The sequence below is a fragment of the Dipodomys merriami genome, unplaced genomic scaffold, assembly GCF_024711535.1.
Source record: "Dipodomys merriami isolate MVZ:Mamm:240054 unplaced genomic scaffold, mDipMer1.0.p SCAF_815, whole genome shotgun sequence".
In the NCBI taxonomy this organism is placed as follows: Eukaryota; Metazoa; Chordata; class Mammalia; order Rodentia; family Heteromyidae; genus Dipodomys; species Dipodomys merriami.
This window is the reverse complement of record NW_027206419.1, coordinates 241,861-260,574: the sequence shown is the minus strand read 5'-3', so window position 1 is coordinate 260,574 and position 18,714 is coordinate 241,861. Positions and strand designations below refer to the sequence as shown.

General features: G+C 37.2%; 1 long non-coding RNA gene across 1 annotated transcript in view; it reads left to right on the top strand.

Moving 5' to 3' along the window:
- LOC138819754 (uncharacterized) overlaps positions 1–13,856 on the top strand; it is a 53,423-nt gene extending 39,567 nt beyond the window's left edge. Inside the window, exon 4 of the long non-coding RNA XR_011369609.1 lies at positions 13,612–13,856. This is a non-coding gene — a long non-coding RNA (uncharacterized lncRNA). The remainder of the gene's footprint in view (positions 1–13,611) is intronic.
- Positions 13,857–18,714: the final 4,858 nt, after the last annotated feature.

Here is an 18,714-nt window from a genome sequence, read left to right as displayed (position 1 = left end):
GGGGACTGCTTTAACCTATTCTGGGATAAATGTACAAGTACAAGCCGCTAACTCTGACTCTAATCAGACACAATATCATCAACTAGGGATAAATTCCAACTGCAAAGTAAGAAAAAAAAGGCTTATCACAGTTGGTGTTCAGGTTGAAGCAATGGCAATCACATAACTTTTCTTACAAATCTTCCATTGTTTTGGAGCATTAAAGTAGGAAAAAGCCAAGTAATTATTTTGCATGTACCTAAATTAAATGAGATGTATTCTATTGGTCTCTCTTTAACTTGAAAGTTATAGATTATGTCTTTTTATACTCTATCTTTGGACAATGATCTGCTGTCAGTTGTTTTCTTCTCGTCCCCTTCTTTTGCCCTTCCACTTACATAATTGTTATTTAAAGAGACATACTTAAGCTTGCATTTCTAAATTCTTCAAAATTATCTGAACTACTTTATACTTCTGGCAGCCTCCTATATCTTTCTCAAGGGACATATTTTTGACACTACCATATTTATCTTCTGATATTGGATATCTTCCTGCCTAATTAAGTGCAAGATATACATGAGACTCATCCAGATTTCTCAAAACTCCTACCACCATAAAATCCTATCTTACTTAGAAATCATGCTTTTAGAATGTCTGGGGAAGTGGCATCTCTCATTTTTGAATGACCCTAAGTGATAATTACATGCCGTCATGTTTTAAACCAATATGCGACTCAGTAGATGAACTAAGTGACAAAATGTGGTTTATGTATGCACGGTGGAATTCTTTTTTTTTTTAATATTATTTTATTTTATTTCAGAACATACTGTACAGAGGGGCTACAATTACATGGGCAGGATAATGCATATATTTCTTACCAAGCATTGCAGCCTCCTCCTTTGTTTACCCTTCACCTCCCTTCCCAGCCTCCCCCCTCCCCCCACCCAATTATACCCCCCTCCCCCCCCCCGACATTGTAAAGCTGGTTTTGACATGACATTTTGTACTTCTCATTGTTGCAACAGGTCCACCTGAATCCTTAAACGACTTGTTTGGCCCCATCTCCTCCACATGTTATACTGACATCAAATATAGTGAAAGCGGGGGTTACACTGTGGGGGAGGGACATACAAAGCAACAAAGAAATAATCTTATAAATGCGTTAGAAACATATGCATGAAAGAAACGAGAACATTAAAATACATATTTAAGGGTTCATTTTCCTAACATCACATTATCTGACCTTTTCCGCTATACTAGATATTGCAAATAAGGGAAACCATGGGACCTATGCTTCTTTGGGCCTGGCTTACTTCACTTAATATAATTTTTTCCAAGCCTTTCCATTTCCTAACAAATGGGGAAATGTCATTCTTTCTGATGGAGGCATAGAATTCCATTGTGTATATATACCACATTTTCTTGATCCATTCATCTACTGAGGGGCATCTGGGTTGGTTCCATATCTTAGCTATGGTAAATAATGCTGCAATAAACATAGTTGTGCTGGTAGCTTTAGTGTGGTCTTGTTTGTAAACATTTGGGTAAATGCCCAAAAGTGGGATTGCTGGATCATAGGGGAGATCTATGTGAAGTCTTTTGAGGAACCTCCATACTGCTTTCCAAAGTGGTTGAACAAGTTTACATTCCCACCAACAATGGAATTCTATACTTCAAATTCATACGGAAATGGAAAGACTTGGAAAAATCCTACAAAGTAAAATAAACAAGACACAAAGAAATAGATTCCGTTGTTTCCTCATTTGTAATAAGTAGGAAATGTCTAGGATAGTGCTAGCAGTTGAGCAGAATTGCTCAATAACTATGTATGTATGACCATATAAGATGATGATGAGCAAAATGGACTCCTGGATATGGGAACAGAATTTTCTGTTTGTGGTTGTTGTTTTTAATGTACTATGTGATTCCTTTTTTCTTTTGTGTTTTCCCTTTGGTTTATCCCTGTTATATTTGATTTCAATATCCTGTGTATTGTATATACATTTATCTTAATTTAGCAAGGGAAGAGGAACAATGAAATGGCAAGACAAAGAACAAAGGGCAAACCAATGCAATAGCAATACTCACAAAACAACATGTTGGAAATTTACATTAAACTTATGTGGTGTATTGGGGTAAAGGAAAAGTGTGAGAAAAATGAGGGAGGGGTAAAAAAAGTAGCACATATTATGTATTCACTACCTTATAATTACTGCAACCCCTTCTATATATCACCTTGACAATAAAATTAAATTAAAATTGAGCTGTATAAAATATAATTTCACTGTATTGGTATAGTAATTTTATTCTAAGTGTATTACCTTTTAAAGAAATGAACATTTTGGCTGCTAATTTGATTTAATTATCCCTTTATGAGAGGGTCATCAACTTGAATATTATCAAACAATACAATATTTTTAGAATATACTTGTCATTATTTTGGAAAAAAATTGTTTTAGTATTGTCTCATACTAAAACAGAAAAAGTTCAATTCTATGGAAACACTTAACTTTTCAAACTTAATAATTGTTAGGAGGACAGAATATATGTGTTCTTCAACATTCCTATTATTACTAGCTATTCATATTCAAATTCTGAACATGCCACACTAGAGACATTCAAAACAGTACCTGTTTGCATTTTATTTAATTCTGTAATAAGTGCAGTTTTCAATGAGGCGTTACATATTTAAATTCAACAGAAAAAATAACCACAGTCTGGTAGAAGTTAAAACGATGAAGTATCTATATTAATTCCTCTAGAGTAAACATTTGTTTATCAAGTAAGCCATTATTTAGATAACCATCAATCCCAAGATTTTATGCCATAAAGTCATCCTAGCTCAACAATTTCCAACTTGTAATGTGCACGTTAAAATTCCTTAAATTCACAACATGACTAGCATATAAGTATTGTGAAAAATACTACACTACTGCTAATGTGATGCCCTTCGTACACTAAACACTACACTAAACTTTGCTGCATCATTTTCCACCCAGTGTTACCCTTGAGATCAGAACACTTGCAAATATTATTTATAATTACATATTTTATCTATCATAGATAATCAGGAGATCTGAATGTCTGAATATTAAGATCTGAAGATTCTGGTTCAAATCCCACCCAGGAAGGACGGTTCCTTAGATGCTTACCTCCAATAAACTGGTCACGAAAAGCCTGACACAAGTGGCACTGAGGTTCAAGTGGTAGAGCAGTAGCCTTGAGCAAAAACAGTCTCAGGAACAGTGCCCAGGCCTAGAAGTTAAGCCCTAGGACAAACCAAATAACAAAAACAAAATAAAAACAAACCCTAACCGTAGCATTTTTCTCATTGTATACAGAGGTACATAATTAAGGAAATTTCTTCCTGTGTTATGTATTGGTAGAAAAAAAAAAAAGATGTCACGCAATTACTCTCTTCATACCATGTTACACCAAAGTCTCAAAAAGTTGCTCTTTTGGTAAATTTATAAATTAATAGTATCAATTTGTTGACAACTTTATCTAGATTATTCACATTATCATGTTACTTATGAACTGTTGAAATTAACTGTTAACTAACTACTAATTATACCTTACTTGAAATAATATTTTAGGCAAATAGAATGCCATAATAATTTGTGAATTTGTAAATTAAATCTCTACTTAAAAACAATTTTATACGATCCTATAGAATATTAAATTACAAACAAAAATATTTATTTTAAATCTAAATTCTTATTTAGCCAGGTCTACAAAGTCCTACATTAAATGAACTTTCCTATTTCTCTAGGCTTAAGCTTTTGTAATCCAACATTTCTTTAGAATCTAACAGAATGATGGTTGCTTTTTCAAATTCTTGGTTGGGAATATTGAGCTCTTTTGCATCTAGTAATATTCTGTAATGAAGGCGACATTTAAACACAACTGTAATATTCTGTAATGAAGGCGGCATTTAAACACAACTGAGGATTATATGAGTTGCGTTTCAATAGGAAATTTGACTTCTCAAAATATATTGACAAAATTAGCCCAAATTTCCAACTGTGTATTCCTTTCTGGCTTATTTTTTATTCCTCTTTTGTTTGTTTTATTGAGACAAATTATACTACCTAGTCCACTGAAAGTATCACTACGTCATTCCACTCTCTAATCACCTGTCTTATTCTGAGTGCTAGAATTCCTGGCTTGTATCACATTGTCCTACAATAGTTTTCTTTTTTTATTTAATCTAGATACAGACTAGCAATTCTGAATTTCTCCAATAATATTTTCCGTTAGACTGATGGCTCAGATTGTTCATGTACTATTTTCAAAGATGTTCTAACATTTGAAACAGGATATGAACCTTTTCAGATGCTGTGAAGGGGTCTCTGATTCATTCCTCCCCGGATCTGATCCCTTTATTAATGATGAGTTGACTTTCTTACTATCTTTGTTCTCACCTATGTAATATTCTCAAGCTTTTTGGGGAAATTTCACTTGAGGACTTTCTAATATTAAAAATTATCACTTGATTTTATTCTTACTAAGGATATATTTTCTAACTTTTCTACATAATCTGACAGTTGTTCCATATGTGTGTTAGAACATATAAGTGCCTCTGTGTGTATGTGCGTGTTTGTATGTATATATGTATGCAAAAACCTCAAGCTCTTCTTCAGCACTCTTGCTCATAACTAGTATTCCATCACTTGAGACATTCTTCTAATGCATCTTTTGGCCGGTTAATTATAGTGTCTCAAAGACTGTTTTGCCCAAGCTGGATGCAAACTGAACTTCCCAGACTCCTTTACATTCTTAAGTTTTATTTCTCCATGGGTATCAACTTTTGAACTACAACCATTTTTGTGAGTGTAAAATCTAATCTGTTTCACAGATTTGTATCTCGAGTTCATATAAAGACAGATGACTATACACATTACTTATGCTGAGTATACACTGTTAGAAATGTGATCCTAAGCAGGTTTCAAGTGGTTCACACTGGTAATCCTAGCTAATTAGGAGGCTGAGATCTGAGGATTGCAGTTCAAATCCAGTATGAGTAGAAAAGTTTCTGAGGCATTTATCTCTAATTAACCAACAGAAACCTGGAAGTGGTGTGGGGCTCAAAGGTAGAGAAAAAGTTTTGAGCTGAACAATAGAGGGACAGGGCCCAGGCCTAGATTTCAGGCCCCACTACCATCAAAAAAAAAAAAAAAGAAAGAAAAGAAAAAAAAAAAAGAAATGTGATCTTAGCCACTAGTTCATTGCTAGTATAATTCCTGTGCACTCGACATGGCCTTTTTTCCAGTTAAGTCCATGGTCTTATATATGAATTGCTTGGAACCAGAATTATTCTTCCATTCTACTTTTTACAAATTTGAATGATTAGCTATAATGATTTAGAGCTATTAGAAGAAAGAGAGTGGTCTCATCCTTCATGTTCCACTTAGTAGTAATGCTTTCTCTATGTCACTCCCATAGATCTGCATACTGGCCATGGCTTTATTATTTCAAAATTGTCTTATTTGCAGAGTCTTCTATAGTGTATAGAACCATTTTACTTAAATACAGAATTTCTCTTCTCCTATTCCTATTGTTTCTCCTTCTGTTACCTTATGTACACTTGGGTAATACTACACAACACAAACACTGAAAAAATTTTTCTGAGAACCTTCTTCCCACTTAAAATAGGTCTTTTTTAAAATTTAATTTAATTTTATTTGAGAAGATACTGTACAGAGGAGTTACAATTACATGGGGAGGATAATGCGTACATTTCTTACCAAGCATTGCAGCCTCCTATTTTGTTTACTCTTCACATCCCTTCCCAGCCTCCCCCCTCCCCCCAATCCCAATCCTTCTCCTTCCCCAACTTCCACCTCGCCCCCCGCACCGACGTTGTCAAGCTCATTTTGGACATGACAACTTGTACTTCTCATTGTTGCAACAGGTCCACCTGTATCCTTAAACAACTGGTTTTTCCCCATCTCCTCCACAAGTTATACTGACATCAAATGTAGTGAAAGCAGGGGATATACTGTGGGGGAGGGACATACAAAGCAACAAAGAGATAATCTTATAAATGCGTTAGAAACACATGCATGAAAGAAAAAAACATTAAAATACACATCTAAGGGTTCATTTTCCTGACATCACATTATCTGACCTTTTCCGCTTGACTCATACATATACTAGATATTACAAATAAGGGAAACCATGGGACCTATGTTTCTTTGGGCCTGGCTTACTTCACTTAATATAATTTTTTCCAAGTTTTTCCATTTCCTAACAAATGGGGCAATATCATTCTTTCTGATGGAGGCATAGAATTCCATTGTGTATATATACCACATTTTCTTGATCCATTCATCTATTGAGGGGCATCTGGATTGGTTCCATATCTTAGCTATGGTAAATAATGCTGCAATAAACATAGTTGTGCTGGTAGCTTTAGTGTGGTCTTGTTTGTAAACATTTGGGTAAATGCCCAAAAGTGGGATTGCTGGGTCATAAGGGAATTCCATGTGAAGTCTTTTGAGGAACCTCCATACTGCTTTCCAAAGTGGTTGAACAAGTTTACATTCAAACCAAGAATGAAGTAAGGTTCCATTCTGTCCACATCCCCTCCAGCATCTGTTGTTGTTAGAGTTCTTGATTTTTGCCGTTCTAACGGGAGTGAAGTGATATCTCAATGTTGTTTTGATTTGCATTTCTTTTATGGCTGGGGATGTTGAACATTTCTTCATGTGTCTATTGGCCATCCTTCTTTCTTCTTCAGAGAAGTTTCTCTTTAAGTCTTTCACCCACTTATTTATTGGGCAGTTGTTTCTTTGCGGATTTGTTGTTGGGGGGTTTAATTTTTTGAGTTCCAAGTATATTTTAGATATGAGACCCTTGTCCGTTGTATGGCTAATAAATATCTTCTCCCAATCCGTGGGCTTTCTATTGATCTTGCTAGCTATGTCATTTGCCCTGCAGAAGCTCTGCAACTTTATGCAATTCCATTTGTCCAACCTTTCTTTGATTTGTTGTGTTTCCGGGTCTCTATTCAGAAAATTTCCACCTGAGCCAAGGAGACCTAGGGTTTCTATCACCCTCACCTAGGAGAAAATAAAAATAAGAGCATTGTAGTATAAGAAACAAATTATATTAAAAGATGCCAATATAAACTATCATGAACAACACACACCTAGTATTTGTTTCTCATACCTGTAACACTAACTATAGCAAGGATTATATATGTGAGCCCGAGGCACCAAGCAGTTCATCATTTCAAAAATGTCTATTTGAAGACAGGTGCCAGTGTCTCATGCCTATAATCCCAGCTACTCACGAGGCTTAGATCTGAGTATCACAGTTCAAAGCCAGTCCCCATAAGACTCTTATCTCCAATTTGCAACTCAAAAACCAGAAGTGGCCTGTGGCTCAATTTGAGCACAGAGGCACAGGGAAAGTGCCCAGGCCCTGAGTTCACCCCACAACTGACTCAAAAAATAAATAAACTTTTTAATGGCTGAATTTCTTGTGAATTAAAATGACAGGTGTGTTATACAATTCTATAGACTACAACAGATTTCGTTATATTTGCAGTTAGAAAAAGCAACAGCACCTAACTAAAGGATTTTTTTTTCATAAACTGGGGCAGACTGGTCTTTAATTAGAGGAAATTGCTGGACTCATATATAGTTTTTTTTGGTTGGTTTTTGTTTTAATTTTAGAACAGGATGAGAAACATTATTTCTGCCAATGGTCATTTGGATATGTTTAACATCATTCACAGGCCATGTAGAATTAACAGTAAAGACAAGACACAGTCAACTGGCAATAAACCTACTCGTTTTTATGCCATGTTCCAAGGGAATTGTTTAGCTTATATGTCCCTATGGCCTATAGTTTCAATTCTTGTTTTAATCAAAATACAAGTATGTTCTACCAATTCAGATTTTAGCCAGGCAATATGTAGTATTAGTGCTAAGAGTCGAGGAAAATTGTAACACAACCAGGGAAGCATAAAACCAACACTTTAGTAGCTGGACACTGAAGACTCAGGCCTATAATCCTAGCTACTCAGGAGGCTGATGATCACAGTTCAAAGACAGCAGGAGTGAGAAAATTTGTGACTCTTCTCTTCAATTAACAACCAAAAAGCCATAAAGGAAGCTGGGGCTCCAGAGGTAGAGTAGCCTTGATTAAAAAACCCAGGGGCAGCACACAATCATGATTTCAAGCTGAAGGTCAGGTACACAAATAAAAAAAAACATCAACAACAACAAAAAAAGAAACTGGGAGAAAGCTAAGGAAAGGTTGCCATTGTCTATAAGAAAAATATACACATGACATGAATTGTGGAATGGTAAACTCACTGTACACACCTTAGTAACAAGTACATTTAAAAAATAATCTGAGAAAACCCAAAGCCATGGGCCTTATGATGTGCATCTGCTTTCCAGAATTTCAAAGTTCCATCATCTGAGCTGGTACCTCACGGGTTGAAGCCCAGGAAGATTAGTAAATATGAGGGCAGAGATCTTTTCAGAATGTCCCACCAAATCTTTGCTTATGTTAGGCAAAAAACGAAACAAAGCAAGGAAAATAGACTTTAAGGTTAATTAGGCTGCTATTAAAGATTCAGATGTTGGTATACTTTGTGGAAGGGAAGGGAAAAATGGTTTAAATAGGGATGCAGGTGGAGCCATTCCAACACTGAGATGTACAACATTTTATGTCAAAAAATGAACTTTACAAATTTGGCGGGGGAGGTGGGGGATGGGAAGGGATAGGAAGGGGAAACAAAGGAGGAGGCAACAATGCTTCATAAGAAATGTACTCATTACCTTGCTCATGTAATTGTAACTTCTCTGTATGGTATTTTCACAATTAAAAAAATTTAAAAAAAAGATTCCAGGCAAAATTATACTGTTACATGATAAGTTAGTACATATGTTTTGTAGATACTGAACACACATGTGTCAGAAAAAATATCCATGGATTCAAAACTGGAAACACTGAAGTGTCAAATCCCACATAAATCCAAAGACATTAATTGTTGGAGATTTTAACACACCACTCTCCCCACTAGATAGATCAACTCGGCCAAAACTCAACAGAGAAACCACAGATCTAAACAGCTGCATAGATCAACTAGATTTAACAGACATTTCCCGAATATTTCACACAGCAGCATCAGAATAAACGTTCTTCTCAGCAGTACATGGAATATTTTCTAAAATAGACAACATTTTAGGCCACAAAGCAAACTTGTCCAAATTCAGAAACATTGAAGTTATACCTTGCATTCTCTCTGACCACAAGGGAATAAATTTTGAACTCAACACCAAAAGCCACCAAAGAAAGTCCGGTATCATATGGAGGGGGAACAACACACTGCTGAATCACGAGTGGGTCATGGAAGAGATTAGAAAGGAAATTGAAATGTTCATGCTATTCAACAAAAATGAGCACACAAATTACCAGCTACTCTGAGACACAGCAACGGCAGTACTCAGAGACAAGTTTATAGCTCTGAGCTCCTACATCAACAAATTGGAGAGATCTGAAACCAACAATTTAATGACACATCTAAACCTCCTTGAAAAAGAGCAGCAAGTTAAACTCCAATCCAGTAGACGGAAAGAAATAATTAAAATTAAATCAGAATTAAATGAATTAGAATAAAAAAAACTATAGAAAGAATCAACAAAACAAAGAGTTGGTTTTTCGAAAATATTAACAAAATTGACAGACCCTTAGAAATCTTATCAGAAAAAGAAGAGAATACACCCAAATTAATAAACTCAGAGATGAGAATGGAAACATCACCACGGAAACAACCAAGATTCTGAACATTATAAGGGAATATTTCTCAAAACTTTATGCTAATAAGTTTGACAACTTGACAGAAATGGACCATTTCCTAGCAAATATTGACATGACAAAACAAAACCAAGATGAGTTAAACCAGCTTAACAGGCCAATATCAAGCATTGAAATAGAAACAGAAAATAAGAGACCTCCCAGCTAAGAAAAGTCCAGGACCAGATGGTTTTCAAGCGGAATTTTACAAGGACTTCAAAGCAGAGCTCACACCAATACTCCTCCAACTCTTCAATGAAATTGAAAGAGAAAGTTCACTACCGAACACACTCTATGAAGCCATCATAACCCTCATCCCAAAACCAGGCAGGGACTCATCAAAGTAAGAGAAGTATGGACCCATTTCTTTGATGAACATTGATGCAAAACTTTTCAACAAAATTTTGGCCAATCGACTTCAACAATTCATACAAAAAATCATACACCACGATGAAACAGGATTCATTTCAGAGATGCAAAGACGGTTCAATATACGCAAATCGATTAATATTATACATCACATCAACAGGAGCAAGGATAAGAACCACATGGTTATCACAATAGATGCAGAAAAAGCATTCGACAAGACCCAACACCCCTTTATGATGAAGGTTTTGGAAAAATTAGGAATCCATGGGACATTCCTCAATACAATAAAGGCTGTATATGACAAACCTACAGCCAGCATTATACTTAATGGTGAAAAACTAAAGCCATTTCCTCTTAACTCAGGAACAAGACAAGGATGTCCACTCTCTCCACTTCTCTTCAATCTAGTAATAGAATGCCTTGCTACAGCAATAAGACAAGATGCAAACATAAAGGGGTTCCAAATAAGGAAAGAAGAAATAAAACTCTCCCTCTTTGCAGATGACATGATCTTGTATTTAAAGAATCCCATAGACTGCACTCCCAAATTTCTCAAACTGATTCAAAAATTTGGCAAAGTAGCAGGGTATAGAATTAACCCTCAAAAATCAATGTCTTTTCTCTATGCAAACAATGAGAAAAGTGTGGCTGAAATTAGGAAACTAACTCCATTTGTAATAGCCCCTCAAAAAATAAAATACCTAGGAATTAACTTAACCAAAGAATTGAAGGACCTCTATGATGAAAACTTTAAAATCTGAAAAAGGAAATCCAAACAGAACTTAGAAAATGGCAAAACATCCCATGCTCCTGGATTGGAAAGATTAACATCACGAAAATGGCATGACTTCCCAAGGTTATCTACAAATTCAATGCAATACCTATCAAAATTCCACCCTCATTCTTCAAAGAAATAGAAGAGGCAATCCAAAAATTCTCATGGAACAATAAAAGACCCCGAATAGCAAAAATGCTCCTCAATGGAAAGAACACTGCTGGAGGAATATCAATACCAAATTTCAAACTCTACTATAAAGCCATAATAATCAAAACCACTTGGTACTGGCACAAGAACAGACCTCAGGACCAATGGAATATAAATGAAAACCCAGAAATGAACCTACATGCATATAGCCAACTAATCTTTGATAAGGGAGCTAACATAATAGAATGGAAGAAAGACACCCTCTTCAGAAAATGGTGCTGGCAAAATTGATTAACTACTTGTAGAAAACTAAAACTAGATCCTTATATATCACCCTGCACCCGAATCAACACCAAATGGATTAAAGACCTCGAAGTCAAAGCAGACACTCTGAAAACATTACAGGATGGAATAGGAGAAACCCTAGGTCTCCTTGATTCAGGCCGAAATTTTCTTAATTTAGACCCAGAAACCCAACAAATCAAAGAAAGGTTAGACAAATGGGATTGCATGAAGTTGCAGAGCTTTTGCATGGCAAAAGTCATAGCTAGTAAGATCAATAGAAAGCCCACAGATTGGAATAAGATCTTCACTAGCCATACAACGGACAAGGGTCTCATATTTAAAATATACTTGGAACTCAAAAAATTAAATCCCTCAACAACAAATCCTCAAAGAAACAACTGCCCAATAAATAAGTAGGCTAATGACTTGAAGAGAAACTTCTCTGAAGAAGAAAGAAGGATGGCCAATAGACACATGAAGAAATGCTCAGCATCCCTAGCCATAAAAAATGCAAATCAAAATAGCATTGAGATACCACCTCACCCCAGCTAGAATGGCTGTAATCAAAAACTCTAACAACAACAGATGCTGGAGGGGATGTGGACAGAATGGAACCTTACTTCACTGTTGGAGGGAGTGTAAACTTGTTCAACCACTTTGGAAAGCAGTATAGAGGTTCCTCAAAAGACTTCACATAAATCTCCCCTATGACCCAGCAATCACACTTTTGGGCATTTACCCAAATGTTTACAAACAAGACCACACTAAAGCTACCAGCACAACTATGTTTATTGCAGCATTATTTACCATAGCTAAGATATGGAAGCAACCCAGATGCCCCTTAGTAGATGAATTGATCAAGAAAATGTGGTATATATACACAATGGAATTCTATGCCTCCATCAGAAAGAATGACATTTCCCCATTTGTTAGGAAATGGAAAAACTTGGAAAAAATTATATTAAGTGAAGTAAGCCAAGCCCAAAGAAACAAACGTCCCATGGTTTCCATAATTTGCAATATCTAGTATATGTATGAGTCAAGCAGGAAAGGTCAGATAATGTAATGTTAGGAAAATGAACCCTTAGATAAGTATTTAAATGTTTTTTTTCTTTCATGCATTTGATTCTAACTCATTTACAAATTATTTCTTTGTAGCTTTGTATGTCCCTCCCCCACAATACAACCCCTGATTTCACTATGTTTGATGTCGGTATAATTTGTGGAGGAGATGGGGACAAATATGTTGGTTAAGGATACAGGTGGACCCGATGCAACTATGAGAAGTACAAGTTGTCATGTCAAAAACGAACTTTATAACTTTGGTGTGTGGGGGGCGGGTTTGGGTGGGGGGGCGTGCAGAGGCTGGGAAGCGATGTGAAGGTTCAACAAAGGAGGAGGCAGCAATGCTTGATAAGAGATGTACTCATTATCTTGCCCACGTAATTGTAACCCCTCTGTAGAATATGTTTACAAAAAATTAAAATTAAAATTAAAGAAAAAAGAAACACTGAAGTGTAAGGTATATTAATTAGGTAAGTTTCATTAGGTAGCCATCGAAATGAACACCACATGGTATTCAGTCAGGTAAAGTAGTTTATTTACCTAACTGCTGCCCATGCCATACATGGCAGAGCGGCATGTAAAAAAAGGTGGAGCAACCTAACCTAGTGTCAGGACATATCTAGGCCAAGGATTGGATGAGAAGTGTTACCAGAGGCTGACCAGGTTGTGACTTAGCAGGAGGGGGAGGTGGCTATCTCCAGGTGTGTCAGATACCTAGTTAACACATAAAGGGTGGAAACAGCCAAGAAATGGGTGGGGGGTGTCTGCATAGGGTCTGCACGCTGGGGCAGACCTAATACCAAATACAGGTAGTTCCTCTGGCATGTGACTTCTGACTCCATTCTCTATCACTTTCTTTCTTTCTTTCTTTCTTTCTTTCTTTCTTTCTTTCTTTCTTTCTTTCTTTCTTTCTTTCTTTCTTTCTTTCTTCCTTCCTTCCTTCCTTCCTTCCTTCCTTCCTTTCTTCCTTCCTTCCTTTCTTTTCTTTCTCCTTCCCTCCCTCCCTCTCTCTATCTCTCCTCTCTTTCAATCAACCTCCCACTCTCCTCTACCTCAGTATTCTCAACTCTCAAATAATGAACACTTGCTGAGTTGAACTCACAGGCTGGGAAGAACAGCTCAATTGGCAAATGTGAAATTTAATTTAATATTTCCTCACACCTCTACCACAGGTCACTGGAATCAAATTGTGAACACTTAGCAGCATGGCATTTCAAGCCTTTTGGAAGAGGAAAGCAAGCAAATACATTGCATTCTGTGAGGTCCACCCAGGGAAGATGAGGCAGAGTCCTTCCTCCTCTTGGCTAAATCCCAGCCCAGTTTCTGGATCAGGAGAGGTGACTGCCTCCAAGTGAACCAGGGATCTATATGACACAGGTACTGAGCAGCAACTTAGCCTCTTGTGGTGCTGAGATGAATGGCATGATTCAACATGATCCACTGTTTTGTTGAGATTGATACTTCCTAAATTTTTGGTATATATATATATATATATATATATATATATATATATATATATGTATATATATTTATATATATATTTATATATATATATATTTATATACTAAGTGACATGTAAATAAAATAAAATGAATAAATTACAATGAATAAATTTAACGAACTGATACCATTTGCAAATAATTATTGTACCTTAATAAATTAATGTCTTAAAGTATCCAATGCTATATCACACTTACATGGATGTTGATCTTCTTCAGCGTTTTAATTTAATTTATTTATTTTATTTATTTTTTTTTTTTGGGTCCAGTCGTTGAGTCTGATCTCTGGGCATGGTCGCTGTCCCTCAGCTCTTCAGCTCAAGGCTAGCACTCTACCACTTGAGCCACAGTACCAATTCCGGCTTTTTTTCCTGCTTATGTTGTGCTGAGGAATCAAACCGATGGCCTCATGCATGCAAGGCAAGCGCTCTACCACTGAACCACCTTCCCAGCCCCTTCAGCTTTTTTATGATATTGTTTTTTTTTCTTTGTTGTTCAGATGAAAAAGCCTGCAAATAAATATACTTGTCTGACGTTCCTTTCTTTAGAAAATGAAAGGCAGTTTCATAATCTGGCTCTTTATGTGTCATCAAAATAATTTTTTTATAATTTCAAGTATATATTGTCTTAGACTTAGATCTCACTCATTTTCTTCTAAAAATACCTATGGGAAGGAGAAAATGAAGGATCATTCTGTTACTTTGGGAGCTTCTGTTCTTAAACACTGCAATAAATATTATGAATATCAACCTCTGAAACTATTCAGAAAGATGACTTGAAAGTTAACTTTCTACACACGCATGCTAGTCCCTCATCTAAATCACAGAACTTAAAATAAATAACATTTTAGCTGGGAGCCAGTGACTCATGCCTGTAATCCCAGATACTCAGGAACTGAGATCTGAGGATGGTAGTTCAAATCTAGCCCTAGCAGGAAATCTGTGACACTCTTACCTCCAATTAACCACCAGAAAACCAGAAGCGTCACTGTGGCTCAAGTAGTACAGTACTAGCCTTGATCTAAAGAGCTTAGGGACAGCACCCAGGCCTGGAGTTCAAGCCCCATGACCAAGAAAAATAAAAAAGGATAAAAAAGGGGGAAAGCAATTTTAACGCTATTATGCACATATGCACAAAAATTGTCTAGAAATAAAATTATAACAGCCCCAGGACTGGCAAAAAAAGAGATTAAAGTGAAATTGCCTTCAATCATTCATTTAGTCAATCTATACACAGGGCAGGCTCTTGGAATTCACATCACTAACTAAAGGGGTAGAATTTGAGAGGATCACAGTTCAGAACCAGTGTGCAAGGAAAGTAATAAGATTTTAATATCATCCTAAAGTCTTGCATGTTGGAATTCATTTGTGTTCCCAGCTGCTTTGAAGAAAGAACTGTGGAACTTAACCTTTGTTCAGCCATCAGCAAAATTGATAACCTATGAGCAAAGTAACTAAATTGATAAAGGATTGTTTTAATGGTAGAATACTTGTTGAGCAAACAAAATATCTAAATTCATACTCATTTCCTAAAAGAGGAAAGAAAAGTGAAGAAAGAAAGAGAAAAGAAAGAGAAAGAAAAGATAATAGAGATGGAGGAGGAGAGAAGGGAAGGAAGGAAGGAAGGAAGAAAGAAAGAAAGGGAAGAAGAAAGAAAAGGAGAAAGAGAGGTATAAATAAACATCTCAGCATGTGTCAGATGTTAATAATAACCGTAAAACATTTTAGCTATAAATGCCATCATTTAATTCTCTGGACAGAGACATTTTGTATCAAGCCCTGTTGTACGGACTTGGGACCCCCAAATGTCCACGAGGGACCACAACCAATGCGAACAGCAAAAGAGTCGTTTATTTGCAAGCTCAAGCTTGGTCTTCCGTGCACTCGGTAACTGGTGCCGGTCAGAGTCCCCAAGCACAAAATCAGCATAGCTTTTATAGTATTGAGCAAACACTTTTAGGGAATTTCCACACAAGCAGTTACATGATTGGACTGAGTCCACCCTAACTGCACTGTCCTTTTTCTGAACTATTGCCATATTCTGTTCCTGGAACACTTGGGCAACTGCTCTGATTTCTTAATGGTGAGCAGAGTTGGTGGTAACCTGTGTTTTTTTTTTTTTTTCTTTCTCTTGGGGTTAGTCTGAGGGCAGCCTAGCACAAGATGGTGGGGTTAATCTCAAATTGGAGTTACTTTGGCTCTTCATTCCCTCCTCTTCCAGACCATCGGGGACCAATCATGGTCCCCTAATTGGCACAGTCTTCTATATTTACAGATTGGTATTGGGATCTCAGAACAAATAGATGGACTCTGCCGATCCTTTCTTTTACAAAGGACATCACTCTACAAGGTCCAATTGTGAGTAACAAAATTAACAGTACCAAAGGCCCTTTCATTTTCTTCCAGCAATCCTGACTCCATATATCACAGCTCACTTAATTTTTTGGGGGGGTCCGGTTGTGGGGCATGAACTCTGTACCTGGGCGCTGTCCCTCAGCTCTTCAGCTCAAGGCTAGCGCTCTACCACTTGAGCCACAGCGCCACTTCCAGCTTTTTTCTTTTTGCTTATGTGGTGCTGAGGAATCGAACCCAGGGCCTCAGGCATGCAAGGCAAGCACTCTACCACTGAGCAATCTTCCCAGCCCCAGCTCAATTAATTTCATACCAGCTGTACTCATAAGTTCCAATTTTAAAATATACTCATACCATTTGCTACATACTTAAAATTTCTGTGGTTTGTCCTCTTTACAAACATTTTAAGACATTCCTTACTTTGTAAATCCTTTCTTATCCAGAGTATACCAATTTTTTTTCCAATTCTTTTTGTAAGGCTTTCTTTACTACCCTCCTCTTCTTTATGATTCCTTGAGCTTCTTTGTGGCTAGAGTTTAAATCTGCTCTGTTTTCCTTTGACTTGTGGAAACAAGTTATCTCAGAAAGCCTCAAGGAATGGGATGAAAAGCTTGCTAGGTTTTAAGGCTAAGATTAGGGTGGGTCTCATTCCTTTTACTACCTCCATTGATTTAAAAAAATCTCTCCTTTATCTTTAAAAAACACCCAGGAAGAAGCAGGTTATTACCATACCAGAGACAAACTAGGCTATGGCCCTGAAGTGCCTAAGGCAAGCCAGTGATATCCTTGCCCCCAATATCCACTGTGGGAGTAGAGGGGCTTACTAGATATCAGCAAAAAATGTCCCACAAGATCTTATTTTGTAGCAGATTTCAACAGGGAAGCATTCTCAGGTGATGGAATCAAGCAGGAGTTCAGTCTATTTTACTGCGATGGAGGTGGTCTGGGTGATGATGTAGATTTCCTCCAGGTGACTGCCAGGCTGTCGTTGAACTTTACCCATTAGCATGTGCAGCAGCAGCACCAGCAGCAACAGCAGCAGCAGGAGCAGCAGCAGCAGCAGCGGCAGGGTCTCTCAGTGGCTCCAAGGAACAGTCACACCTCGTGCTGAGCTGCAAATTCCTACACAACCTGGTTAAGGACACATGACATATGCTTGGCAGGCTGTGACCCCACTAGATTTTAAAACTATTTAGACAACAGCCCGGGACAATTTACAAAGTTGCCAACATTTTAAACTAGATAGTTCTTTTAATAAGGCTAGGATTTTCTAGGCAGATATAGAGGGCTCAGGCCCATAATATTATTTCCCATGTCTTGTCTTTTCCTTCTGTCTGTTTTGCCACCTTTTTAAAAAAGTGAATCTGGTCCCTTGTTCTTAAAAGGGGATGATGGGCAAAGATTCATCTTCTGTCACTTCTTCAAGCTGACTCAGGGATGTTGATCCTAGTTAGCCAGGAGTCAATAACCATAGCCTATTTTACAAAGAGGTTATCAGGGTTAAATGTCATTAAGAACAATCTTTTAACTTTCAAAAAATGCACAGACCTTTGTTCTGGCTACAGCAGTGGAGCTTATTTAGACTTTTGGTTTGCAAAAGGATCTTTCTGGATGGCATAGTAATGTGATCTCTAGTAACATAAGAATGTCTGAGTTACCTAAGCAGGCCTTCAGACAGATATCAATAGAAACACACTCTCAAGTTTACAAAGATTTTTTTCCTGAGCAGATGAATTTCATGTAGCTGGCATCAGCTCAAAATTTACTGCCAATTAGAGCTTTTGGCACATACAGGTGTTGGGATCTAAACTATGTTCCACATTTTAAAACCTTATCTTTTTAGTACTATCACAGATGACTGACGAGTTCCTGTCCCTTACAAGGTAGATAGGCATAGACATTAGGCATCCTTACAAAATATGTTCCCATGACCCCCTGGCTCTGACCAATTTTTGAAAGGCCAACCACAAATGACTCTAGGATCTGACATTATTTCTGCCATCCAAGCAGTGGCTTATGGTCTCTGGATGCTCCTCCATTTCTTTCATCCCAGGAGTGTCTTCTCCACACTGGGAAAAATGCCTCATTGGCATTTCCCTTAGTTGCTGAACTTGAACTCAGGGCCTGAGTTTTGCCCCTCAGCTCTACAGCTCAAGGCTATCACTCTGCCACTTTGAGTCCTAAAGCAACTCTGCTTGCTCTTTCAGATATCTTTTGGCTGAGTAGAGGTGACAGTTTCACAAGGACCTTTTTCTGCCTGGGCTGGCGTGGAACCAGTTTACAGTTCAATAATTCTCATAAAAGGCCACTTTCCTCCACTTAAAAGCAACAAGGTGGTCAACATAGAAGTGTCTTTTAAATATGTTCTTACCTGAAAATTACTAAGAGCCAAAGGTACATCTGATAAACTTACACGAATCTTCAC